Source organism: Zingiber officinale, chromosome 7A (assembly GCF_018446385.1).
Source record: "Zingiber officinale cultivar Zhangliang chromosome 7A, Zo_v1.1, whole genome shotgun sequence".
Lineage (NCBI taxonomy): Eukaryota > Viridiplantae > Streptophyta > Magnoliopsida > Zingiberales > Zingiberaceae > Zingiber > Zingiber officinale.
Window position 1 is genome coordinate 4,993,909 of NC_055998.1, and position 12,846 is coordinate 5,006,754.

A 12,846-nucleotide genomic window follows, 5' to 3' on the forward strand; every position below is an offset into this window, starting at 1 on the left:
CACCTTGGCCAAACCTTCAAAGGTGCTAGCACACCTTTTGTTTGGTTTTTCTCCACCTAATCTTTCGTGTGGATACGTATAGAGGAGTGTCCACTTGAACACTCTCGAGATCCGGCAAACTAGGACAAACGGGATAAGCGAAGGGTTTCGCATCAAGGGTAATCTCTCTACCATGTAGATCTAGAGTAGATCTAGGTTTAGAAATTCGTACACATAAAGTTTTTGAAATTATTTTCTTCGCACAGATCCGGTGGCATGGGATTTCGAGATTTCTGCAACGCAAAAAGCGGTTTCTGCGGCTTGAAAATCCCAACAACCACAAAAGAACTGAAGCCCTACCCGAGCCTCCTCCGAACGGATCAGATCGTCTGCAAGGAAAGAAGAGAATCAAAGTAACGCCGCTCGTGGGGAGATAGTGTTGGACCGTGTTGGACCGGCTAGAAGGAGGGTATTTTTATTTTACAGACAATTCACTTCTACCCTCTTGTCGGTCCCGCTGCACCAACCGTGGCATGTTAATTCTCATCAATTTTCTTGATTTCCACCATCTTATGTCTCAGGTTAGATGAATTCCTACAAATGGTGACAATTTGTTCCTATCTAAAATGGTTACCGAATGAGTCAACGGAGAGTAATTGCCAAGGACAAATCCTTGGTGATCTGATATTGAGAAGGGCTCTTTAAATACCTATAGCACTTGGCAAGAGGTTAAAATGGATTTCGAGATGGAACTCACTACTCTAACGCTCAAGTTAACTGGAGGAGGAGGAGAAAATAATGGAGAAGAAAATTTTAAATCCGTATGTATGTATATCTGCGCCTATTAAAGTGAGCTTCCTTTTATTCCAGGGGCGGAGTACAAGTAACGTTATTTGTAAAAGAAAAAAATACAAACAATCAGTTTGTCTATTTTAGTTTATTGTTTCTTTTATTGAAAGCTCTAGTTTGATTTTGCGTGTATTTCACTAGCTAGCTTGATTTAAAAAATGGTAATCTTTTCAAATGCGAATTTGATAAACAATTACTCATCTATATGCTAATCTGTTTCTTGATCTTTTCTCTATACAAAGTTCTTGGGCATATATTTTTCATTTGTTTGGATAAATCTATACTATGAGATCTGAAATGTTGTTGATATTACACAAAAGATTGTTTACGAAAAACTAAATAATTTGTATGTCTAATAGGTTAGAATATTTAATAATATTAGCAGTTCTATTAAGCTGATCAATCTGATGCTTTTTATTGTCAGATATCCGAAAAAAAAGTTTCAAATAGAAACCATATTTTATTTGACAATAAACAAAACAACAGTATCTGCTCTCGTGCTATAAAAAATTTAAAATGAATCAAAGAATCACATTCACAGCGGTTGTCCTCTATATATTTTCTCTCAGGCAATGGAACACTCGGGAGGCAGGCCCTGAGGGAACCTCTTGAGGTCAGTACAGTAGTTGTAGATCATATAATTCTGTTGAACCCACTTCATTCTCTCTTGGGTTGTTGAATCCACCTCTTGGTTCCACCACCCGCCGTTGTTGGAAGCTGCATTAGAAGCACACTTGGAGGCACCACTAGCTGGAACACAAGCGTCGGCATTGAAGTTTCGGTATGATGCCACGAACGGTGCATTCGACCAATCAGTCTTGACTGCGCCCCCTCTGGTCGCCCAGTCATCAGCGTTCCATAGGCTGGAGTAGATCCTCATGGGTTGATTCTTAGGAAAAGCAATGCCTCTAGATTCCAGGTTCTTGAAGTCTCTAATTGGTGTGCCATCGACCATGAAGCTGGAAGAATGATTTAAGATTCATGCATGATGAGCAAGAGATTGATATATATATATAGTGAGATAAAACATAGCAGCATGTTGGATCAGTTTTACTCACATGACATGTCTAGGATTCCAGAGGATGGAATAGGTGTGGAAGTCCATGGTGGGGTCAAACCAGAGCTTGAACTGCATCTCCCTGTTGCCTTTGCCCTGAGTGAACACATTGGTGTGGAGAGTGTAAGGTCACCACTGAGGTAGCCCAGGAACTCAAAGTCAATCTCATCATGCGTTGGCCCTTCAGAAGATAACTGCATATTCAAAATATATATGCCCCATTAGCACATAATTATGCTTCAGAATGAACAAGTCTCCATTGTACATATCGACGAGCTGAAAACTTACATAGTAGGTGGTGACGGTGCCAGCAGAGTTCCCAGGAACAAGCTTGATCTGCATGTCAATCTTGCCAAAGAGATACTCATTCTTGGTTCGAAAGCCAGACCCGGAGGTCTTGTCTAGTGACAGAGTAAGGAGTTGGCCATTGTTGAGGATCTTTGCTCGTCCATCGCCCCACGTAATGTCACAGTCCTGGTAGAAGTTGCCAGCAGAGGCAATGACGAGGAGAGAACAAACAACCGCCAGAAACAGGTAGCAGCTCTTCATGTTGATAGAGAATTAAGAAGCTGAGGATTGTGATATCAGATTACTTGAGCTAGCTGAGGATTGTATGAATGAGTCGATGGCTTTCCTTTCCTTTTATAGGCGAAGAAGATCTGAGTGATAGATTGCTTCAACGCGTTTTTATTAAAGAATGGCTGAATGGGAAGGTGAGCAAGCTCAGCTGTCTCCAAATGGACCATTGCCAGCTTTTGACTCTTGACTGATGTATTGTATCTGATTCTTACGAAGCCGTCTCATGCAGCGGAGTGGCGTCACCACCACGCCAGGTTGCTGCTGTACGCGCCTGCAAATCTCTGCACTTTCACTTAGAAATTAAATTGTAAAATTTGCTACAGGCCAACGATTCCATGGTCAAATCAAACACATTATGGTGCCATTTGATATAATACATTCACAATATGGTAAAGTTTTTCCAAATTTTGAGTCCAAGAACATACTATAATCGACTATAATCGTAACAAATACCACCACTTTAATTTGCAATCTCAACTCCACAGAGAGTACCTATACCAGACAGTGCCTATAACTTGAGCGTCATAATTTTTTTATATGAGATAGAAATTATATTATATGGTTTTTATTATATAGATTTGAACTTTCGTTTTGTTATAGTCAAATTTTATTTATTTATTTATTAGATTAACAAACTGTTTGGTGTTTTTTTTCCAGTTTAGAAAAAAAAATTTGAAGATTAATATTTTATAATTTAACTGGCTGAATTTAATGGAAGATAATTTATTCAGCGTACTTTTTCTGTTCCTCTTTTTTCTGTCATAATAAAATAGAATAAAAAAACTACACTGCATGGGCCCACTCTAAAAACTAGCACAGCAAGGCCGGCCTAGGAGTTGGTGAACTTTACCAGCTCACTGTGAGTTATCATGCCAGCTGTTATATGGTCGGACATTGAAAGTGTCAGAAGAGGCCGAACGGACGTGTCGGTTTTCCTCCTCCAGGGGCAGTAAACCTGGATCGGACGCGCCTCGCTGGAATGCGGCACCGCCCGAAGAAAGCGCGTCTTGGCGCGCCCCCGGACCGACCCATTTGCCGTGACGCCAGGCTGGAGAACTCCAAAGCAGAACAATTCTTCGTGTTAATTAAAATTAATTGGTTATATATATTTAAAATTATAAAATAATATGAAGTTAAAAGATTATTGTCCTTTTGTTCATTATTCTTAAATCAGGTTATCTGGCCTAATTAGTTAGTTCAAACAAATTAAATTATTTTAAGGAATAGACTAACGGTATTTTGATTTAAAATTTATAGTGATGTTTGCACCATGTTTTGGAATATATATGCCTTATTTAAGTATTATCTATTGATATGGGATATTAAGGACAGACCTAGGTAAGATATAATAGCCAAAGTTAAGATGATGTGACGGTCAATATTAAAAGGAGGTATTAGCTAGCATGTCACTCTCCATGAGATTTTGTTATCTAAAGTTTTTGGTATGAGTACAACTGACCTATGAGCTTGTAGGACTTAAAGAACCTAGCGTCACATTCTTATATTGAGACATCTATCATATATCTGAGTAATTGATAGCCAACCGAGTTTTAGGAAAGCTTAACCTATCACAAATCTGGTCGATCATAAATCCAGCCAGAGTAAGGGGTCCAGCTTCCCACTCAGTACAAGTCTTACAGCATATAGTCGGTCGACCTTATTACCGGTTGACCTTATGAGTTTTCTCACATGCCAATCCTCTTTCATATAGTCAGTTGGTAACAATTTTGGTCATATTTACACAACTTAGCATGCCCGTCTCGTACACATATAGAAAAGTGTTAGATTTTGAGAAATGTTCTAAGGTGATTGATTTTTACTAAATATAGATTCACTATTTGAGTGTATATTATATGTCTGATTGTCTTAAACTCATTTACTGAATGCCCCCTTGATCCCAGAAAAGAGGTCAGATTCAGACGAGCAGTCACTTTCGTGTCGACGAAGGCGTAGACCTGTTGAGTCTCGCTCGGTAGGCAAGGCTTCGACCCAGATGCCTAGGTCAACTCCATCTTCTATTCTAGAGTCACAAGTCCTTGGCAACCCTACTATTCCTCCAGAAGTCCGACCAATGGCCGACCGAGGGAAAACCCCAATCGTTAAAGAAGAGGTCGATCCGGAGTGGCATTCTACACCAGCCGCCCAAGCCAGGCCTTCTTCTCCTCGACCGTGTACTTCCACTCAACCTACCCCCAGCGGGACCGCTCCTGGACCATTCAGGTCCCCGTGTTTCTGTTTCCATGCTACTATGCTTTCAGAGGGGGGATTACGTCATGACCCCTCTATCCATGCTAGTACTGTCCTGCTATGGAGGAAGCTAGCAACTGCTTAGATGGAGTCTATGGAGTAGATAGATTCCATCCCAGTACCCGCTCAAGTGGATTTGTTCTTCCAAAATCCTATTGCGGTAAGCCTTCGTCTTCTTTTATTGCTCTTTTCTTCCAATTCTGACTATCCTTTTATATGACTAGGTCTGTTCCGAGGCACTGCGCTTGAGTCAGACGTCGCTGGACATGTATCAGCAAAATAAGGTCTTGAAGAATCGTATTGAGAACTTGGAGTCTCATCCTCCTGACTCCTCTCTAGTTGTGAGCCAACTAAAGGCGGAGGTGGAGTCTTTAAAAAAGTTAAACGAATCCTAGGAACAGCTCCTAAGCGAGGCCTTACTGGAGGCCAATCGGCTACGGGATGACAAGAAGAAGCTAGAAGCCCTCCATCAATCGATTGATACTAAGTATCAAGAGGAGCTGACCCTCAAGGAGAAGGTCTTGTCAGAGTTGGCTCAGTAGACTACGACCTTGGATACCTGTAAGCTCACACATAAGCAGGAGATGGACCGCTTGACTAATGAGCTTAACTCTAAAGACATACTCCTCATGGATCATCGAAGGGATTTGAAGTCTCAAGCTACCGAGATGGGCTCCTTACAGATGGAGCTAGCACAAGCCCGCTCTGCCCTATATAATTCTATTATTGCCTTATAAGCTTATAAGGCAGGGGAGAACGATCGTCTTCGGACAAGCCAAGAAGAATATCTGTGTTCTTCAGAGTTTGGCTCCTAAGTGGGAGATTGCTTTGTCAGGTCACAAACATATGGCGTGCTAGGAGCAATCCAGTAGCTTAAGGAAGGAGGGTACCTATCGTCCGACCCTCCTGAGGATTTTCTAGACCATTATCAGATCATCAAAGAAATGTCCGATGATGTTTTTTCAGAGTTCAAGTGACTCAGCCCATTTATTGCTTTGTTTTTCTTTTACTTCCCTTGTTTATAAGAGCTCTTCTGTAGCCTTTTAGTTCCTGCTTTCTATTAGTGTTCCATGATTTCTCCCTTGGCTAGATCCCATCGTAGTCGTACTCACAGGTCATTGCGCATATGAACCGAGTGGAACTTGTTTTGCCACGAGCCCCAAGAGCTAGTTGTGAATGAGATTTTTAGATCCTCGCCCGACCGAGCTTGGGCGATGAGGTGGGGTTTGGAAGAGTTCTACTTGGGGCTTGCGCCAGGAGAAAGGGAATAAAGGACTTAAGCATAATCCCGGCCGGACTTTCCCGACCGATCACTATGTGCATACGCCCTATAGTGCTCATCCTCGACCTGGATCTTTTCTCAAACAACTATTGGTATAAAGAGTAACATTTTCAGACATGATAAGGCTGGAGGTAATTAGAACTCCATGGGCGGTCCAACTTTCTACCCTGAGCGTCCTGTAGGTAATAGGCACCAGACGTTAGTTTTTTAATGACCTTATAAGGGTCGTCTCACTAAGGTGCTAATTTTATTACCTCTCCTACTAGTCTGATCCTTTTCCATACCAAATCCCCTTCTCCGAAGAAGTGGGAGATCACCTTCTTATCATAGTTTTGCTGCATCCTTTGTCGATATGCGGTTAACCAAGCGGTCATCCTCTCATAGGTTTCACTGATAAGATCCAACTCAAGAAGCCCCTGCTCAGCATTCTCAGGGTCATACAGTAACTGCCGGACAGATGGAACTCCAACCTCAACTGGCATGACTGCTTCATTGCCATAAATGAGATGAAAGGGAGTGAGTCATATACTTCGTGGCAAACGATAAAGCAAAGTTTCATCTGCTGAACGCCCTACCACCACAAGAAGCCAATCGGATCGGAGTTTATGAGTCCTCCAAGAAGCTTTGGGAAAAATTCCTGGAACTTCACGAAGGAATCTCGGAGGCGAAACTTGCAAGACGGGACTTACTTCGCAACCAGATCAACAACTTCCGATTAGAAGAAGATGAAACTATAACACATCTTCACTCGAGGATCAAGGAGCTCATCACCGGACTTTCAAATCTCAAAGAAAATATAAGCAACCAAGATTTGCTAAGGTATACTCTTAATGCATTCCCTAGAAATACAAAATGACCATCATTAGTAGATGTTGTTGGATCGAAAGCGTTAGAGAGGGGGGCGGGAGTGAATAACGCTCGTGGCTATTTCATCATTTTCGGAAAACACAAAGTCAATACGTAGCAGAAATAAGTAAGAACCAAAAAAAGCAATCGCTAACATAATTTCTTTTACTTGATTCGGAGCCTGTGGTGACTCCTACTCCAAGGCCTGTATGTGAGAGTGCTTTCGATGGGCAATCACTAGTTAATCCAGAATAAGTACAAGTACAAAGAGATTACAAGTAATTTAAAACAAATACCAACAACTCAGAAATATGGATCTTGAGCGTGATGGTTGTCGGAGCAGCTTTTGGGCGTCGAGGAGGCGTTTTCTGAGCAACTCCAAGAAGCGAAAGTCGTTCGTTGTTGTGTTCTACAGCTTTTGGTTGAGGCTCCTTATATAGACTGCTCTGAGTGCATGGAACACGTGGCTCTGCCACTCCGTGCGCGCCACCTCAACTTCGCGATAAGCTTTGGGTTCTGAGCGCTCAGACCGACTCAGGGCGCCCGGACCAATTCCAGGCGCCCGGGGTCCTGGCGCCCGATCCCTTCAGGGTGCCAGGGGTCCAGGCGCTCGGATCCCTTCGGGGCGACCGGGGTTCGGGCACCTGGATCCCTTCGAGGCGCCCGGGGTCCAAGCGCCCGGATCCCTTTCGAGCACCCGGACTTGTTTTCTCCAGCAACTTTATTTTCTGCAAAATAAAGTTAGTCAAAGTATAAAACAATATATAATATAAGAAATGTGACAGCCTCCGACTGTCCGGTTCTGACTTTGAGTTTCATCGAAACTCTAGGTCGAACCGATGCTTAATGTTCCTCACCAGGGAACACGTCCTCACCTACTCCACTCAGGAGAGTATACCTGTTACCAGTTGATCCTCCATACTAACTGGACTTTTGCTCGGTGCTCGAGACTTCCGGTTTTCAGGCTGGACGTCTGCTCCACAACCCATCCAGTCTTCCACTTGGTTCGTGACACTAGGATTTCAACCTAAGGTTACCATCCCCTAAGATTTTGCCCGAATCTCTCGACCCGCCAAGACTTTTCGCATAGGGTTACCACCCCCTAGAGTTTTCCACCTGCCTAACCGCAGCTAGGACTTTTGCCTAAGTACACTTAGGACTTTTCTGCAAACTCATTCACCCTTGTTAGATAATAAGACAACTTAACCTTGGACCCTCGTCGGATGCTTCCCGTACTAACAATCTCCCCCTTTTTTATTATGGCAATACAATACAAAATTAAGTAAAACATAACAAAATAATAAAGGAATTTAAGCAATTTTAAGCATGAGCATACAATAATAAAAAAATTCCTTATGCTCCTCTTTTAAATTCTTACTTATTTTTGACTTTTCTCTCCCCCTTTGACATAACTTAAAAATTAATACTAAGTAGAGAGAAGACTGTTAAAAACATATTTACTTTAAGCTTCCCCTGAAGGGTAACACTTAGCTTTGAGAATAATTTCTTTGAAAAATATTTAGCTAAATTATAAATTTTTGTGAAAATACTTAGTCTTTTCAACAAAAACTTAGCTCTTTTTGAAAAAGGCATAGTTAAAAATACTCAGATTAAAAATGATTTTGATTAAAGCTTAGTTAAAAATGATAAAAACTAATTTAAGTACTTAGTCTTTTTTATATATATTTTTAAAAATTAATTAAAGTCTTAGCTAAATTTAAGCTTTGAAAAATACTTAGTTTTCTCAACAAAGATTTAGCTAAATTTTGAAAATAATTGTTAAGTATTTAGCTTGAAGAATATTTTATTAAAAAAACTTAGCTTTTAAAAATATTTTCTTGTAAAAACACTTAGCTAAGTAAAATACTTTATCAAATACTTAGTTTCAAAATAATTTATTTTTCAAAAATAGTAAAAAAAAACGATACCTGGATGTTGGATACTGGGTGTGGTTCACATATATGTAATGATATATAGGGGCTAAGAAATAGTATAAGACACGTCAAGGGAGAAACAAGTCTTTGAGTTGGGAATAGAGCAAAAGTTACTATAGTCGCCATCGGAACATACTTGTTATAGCTTCCTAGTGGACTTATCTTAGAACTAGATAATTGCTATTTTGTTTCCACATTAATAAAGAACATTGTTTCTATTTCTTGCTTAAATAGAAAAGGTTTCTATTTGACTTTTAGCAATAATTGTTGTTATATAACGTTGAATGGTGTTCTTTATGGCATTGGAACTTTATGCAATATCATCTATGCATTAGATACATCTAATGACACATTCAATATTGATATGAGCAATAAACACTCCTGATTAGATAATCAATTAATCTCTTACTTGCGGCATTGTCACCTTGGCCGTATAAGCAAGAAACACATTTCGAATTACAAAAGATTGCAGTTCTTAAATCATTTGAATTAGATACATTTGATAAATGTGATTCATTTATAAAAGAAAAGATGACAAAGTTACCTTTTTTGGAAAGGGTGAATAAGTTGATGAGTTACTTGGGCTCATGCATATCGATGTATGTGGATCAATGTCAACCCATGCACTAGGAGGTTATAGCTACTCCATTACTTTCATTGATCACTCTCGTTATGGGTATGTATATCTAATAAAACACAAGTCTGAAGCCTTTAAAAAGTTTAGAGAATTCAGAAATGAAGTAGAGAAACAACTTGGTAAAAATATCAAGATACTTCAATCCGATCGAGGTGGTGAGTATTTAAGCCAAGAGTTTTAAGATTATCTAAGAGACAATGGTATATTTTCTCAATGGACTCCGCCTTATACGTCACAACATTATGATGTATCAGAAAGACATAACTGAACCTTGTTGGATATGGTTAGGTCAATGATGGATCATACAAATCTTCCCAAATCTTTTGGGGTTATGCACTCATGATGATTGTTTACTTGCTAAACAAAGTCCCGATGAAGGTAATCTCAACTACTCCATATAAGGTATGGACTAGTGAGAAATCCCTCATATCTTATTTGAAGATATGGGGATCTCCTGCTTATGTGAAGAGGACTATATCAGACAAGTTGGATGTAAAGTCTAATATGTGTTTATTTATTGGATACTCTAAGGAAACTAAGGGTTACCAATTCTATCACCCCTTGGAACAAAAGGTATTAGAGAAAGAATTTCTCTTACAGGAAGTAAATGGAAGTATGGTTGAACTTGATGAAGCTCAAGAGACTCCAATAAACACTAACGAAATTGTTGGTGTGGGAAGCATCCGACGATCAAACTTATGTTTTGATTATATCAAAGGGTCCAAAGTTAAGTTGTCTTGTTATCTAAGAAGGTTCATTGAGCTTGCAGGAAAATTTTAAGTTGTCTTAGGTAAAAGTCCTAGTGGATTCTAGGCAGGTGGAAAACTCTAGGGGGTGGTAACCCTAGGTGGTGGAAAGTTCTAGCTGCGGTTAGGCAGGTGGAAACCCCTAGGGGGTGGTAACCCAAGGTCGGAGAAAATCCTAGGGGGTGGTAACCCTAGGTTCTAGGGGATGACAACCCTAAGCTGAAGAAAACCCTAGGGGATGGTAACCCTAGGTCATAGGGGTGGTAACCCTAGGTCCTAGGGTATGATAACTCTAGGCAGAAAGTCCAGTCGGTCTGGAGACCGATCTGTCAAATAGGTAAACTTTCCTGAGAGGAGTAGGTGAGAATGCGTTCCCCGAAGAGGGAACAATAGGCGTCGGTTCGACCTAGAGTTTCGTCAAAAATCAAAGTCAGATCTGGACAGTTAGATGCTGTCGAATTTTAGTTTATATATATTGTTTTATGCCTGGACTAACTTTATTTTTCCAAAAATAAAGGAGGTGGAAAAAGCTGGTCCAAGCGCCCGGAACTAGTCTAGGCACCCCGAGCTGGTCCGGGCACTCGGAATCGGTCCAGGCGCCCGAAACCCAAAAGTTATCGCCAAGCTTATGTGGGGTGCGCAGAGTGGCCGAGCCATGTGGTCCAGGCACCCGGAGGAGTTCCGGGCGCATGGAATAACCTATAAAAGCAGTTTCAACCAGGAGCTTCGAGACAACACAACGAACGACTTCCGCTTCTTCGAGCTACTCAGAAAACGCTTTCACAACGATCGAAAGCTCCGACAACGATTCTTCTAGAAGATTTTTTCATACAGAGCTGTCGGTATCGTTTTCATTTAAAAGTTCCTTGTACTACAATTGTAATCTTTCTATATTATGTCAAATTAATTAGTGATTGCCCATTGAAAGTACTCTTACATGCGGGCCTTGGAGTAAGAGTTGCCACAGGCTCCGAACTAAGTAAAATCCTTGGTGTTTGTGTTGTGTATTTTATTTTTCGCTGCTTGTTTTACTCTAAATGAACGAATTAGCCATAAGCGCTATTCACCCCTATAACACTTTCGATCCTACAATTGGTATCAGAGTGGGGTTGCTATGAATCGGTACAACTACCATTCGAGCATTCTTATTTGTCACTTTTTCGCCCGCCTTTCATTTTTTCCCTCCAAAATTATTTTTAAAAAATTCATTTTCATATTTTCACCATTAATCGGTATTAGCGAAATATCACATTTTCAAAAACTTGTAATAATATTTTTTATTATTTTTTTGAAATTATTAAATTGCTATTTTTATTTTTCTCCCGCAACACTAATCCAAGACCAAGTCTTGGAACATTTGTTATTGTGTGTGAGGTTCTAAATCAATGACCTACCAAGAAGGTTACAACACAGCACGTCCGCCCCTCTTTTAGCAAGGATTTTGGCTACTGGAAGGGTAGAATGGAGTATTGCCTGATGACAGAGATAGAGATGTGGATTATCATTCAAACGGGCTTCTCCCTACCAGTCGACAGCACCGTAGCACTGGTCCCCTATGACAAATGGGACGCACCAACTCGTAAGAAAATTGAAACCAATGCAAAAGCAACACAAACTCTTCAATGCAGCTTAACCAAAGAAGAATTGAACCGAGTCGGCCCATTCTCAAGCGCGAAAGAATTATGGGAGAAGATGATCCAACTCCACGAGGAAACTTCCGATACGAAAGTAAGTAAACATGATTTAATTTTGAATAAATTATATAATATAAAAATGCAAGAAGGTGAGTCAGCGAGCCAGCTTCATGCTCGCATTCAAGACCTTCTCAACAGTCTCCATGCAATCTGACAGAAGGTGGAAAATAACGACGTTATCAAGTAAGCATTAAATGCATTCCCTAGGAACACCTTGTGGGCATCAATGGTAGATGCTTATGTTAGGACCGATGGTCGCGGCTAGAGAGGGGGGGGGGTGTGAATAGCCGACCCCAAATTCGCGTTTCTTTCTACAAATCAAGTTAGTGCAGCGGAAATAACTAAATAGAAACGCAAAAGAAGAAGCAAACCTCAAACTCGAACTCGACGATGTAACGAAGTTCGGAGATGAAACTCCTACTCCTCGGCGTGTCCGTAAGGTGGACGAAGCCTATCAATCCGTCGGTGGATGAGTCCCCGGAAACCCGGCTAATAATCACTCCTTCTGGGTGGAGAAACCTTGCCACAATGTCTTGCACCAGCAAGATAAACAGGAGTACAAGTACAGCAAGAAGCAAAATACAATACAACTGTAAAACCTTCGCTTACTTGCCTTCTCTTCGACTGGATGAAGCAGCAGCTTCAAGCGACGCCTACAACAGTAGGAACCCATCCGATGAAGCTCACACGAAGCTTTAAGCAGAAGCGAGCTCAGCAAAGCTCAAACACAACAAGAAGCAGGGGCAAGAAGAAGAAGAGTTGCACTGTAGAAACCCTTGAACTCCTTTTATATTCTATACTCAACCTGCACTGCACCTGCGAAGAAGACACAGAAGAAACTAGCCGTTGCTACGCAACGGCTAGGACCTGGACCGATCAGGCATGCTCCTGATCGGTCCAGCTTCATCCTGATCGGTCCTGGGGACCGATCCCCTTCCTTTTCTCCCGAGCTTCTTGCCTTCTGATCGTTGTTTCCTGATCGGTCTGCAGACCGAT

The 12,846-nt window shown here is 41.0% G+C and overlaps 1 pseudogene; it reads right to left on the bottom strand.

Moving 5' to 3' along the window:
• Window positions 1-1,255: 1,255 nt before the first annotated feature.
• On the bottom strand, window positions 1,256-2,516 carry LOC122000825 (annotated as a pseudogene).
• Between the last annotated feature and the right edge of the window lie 10,330 nt (window positions 2,517-12,846).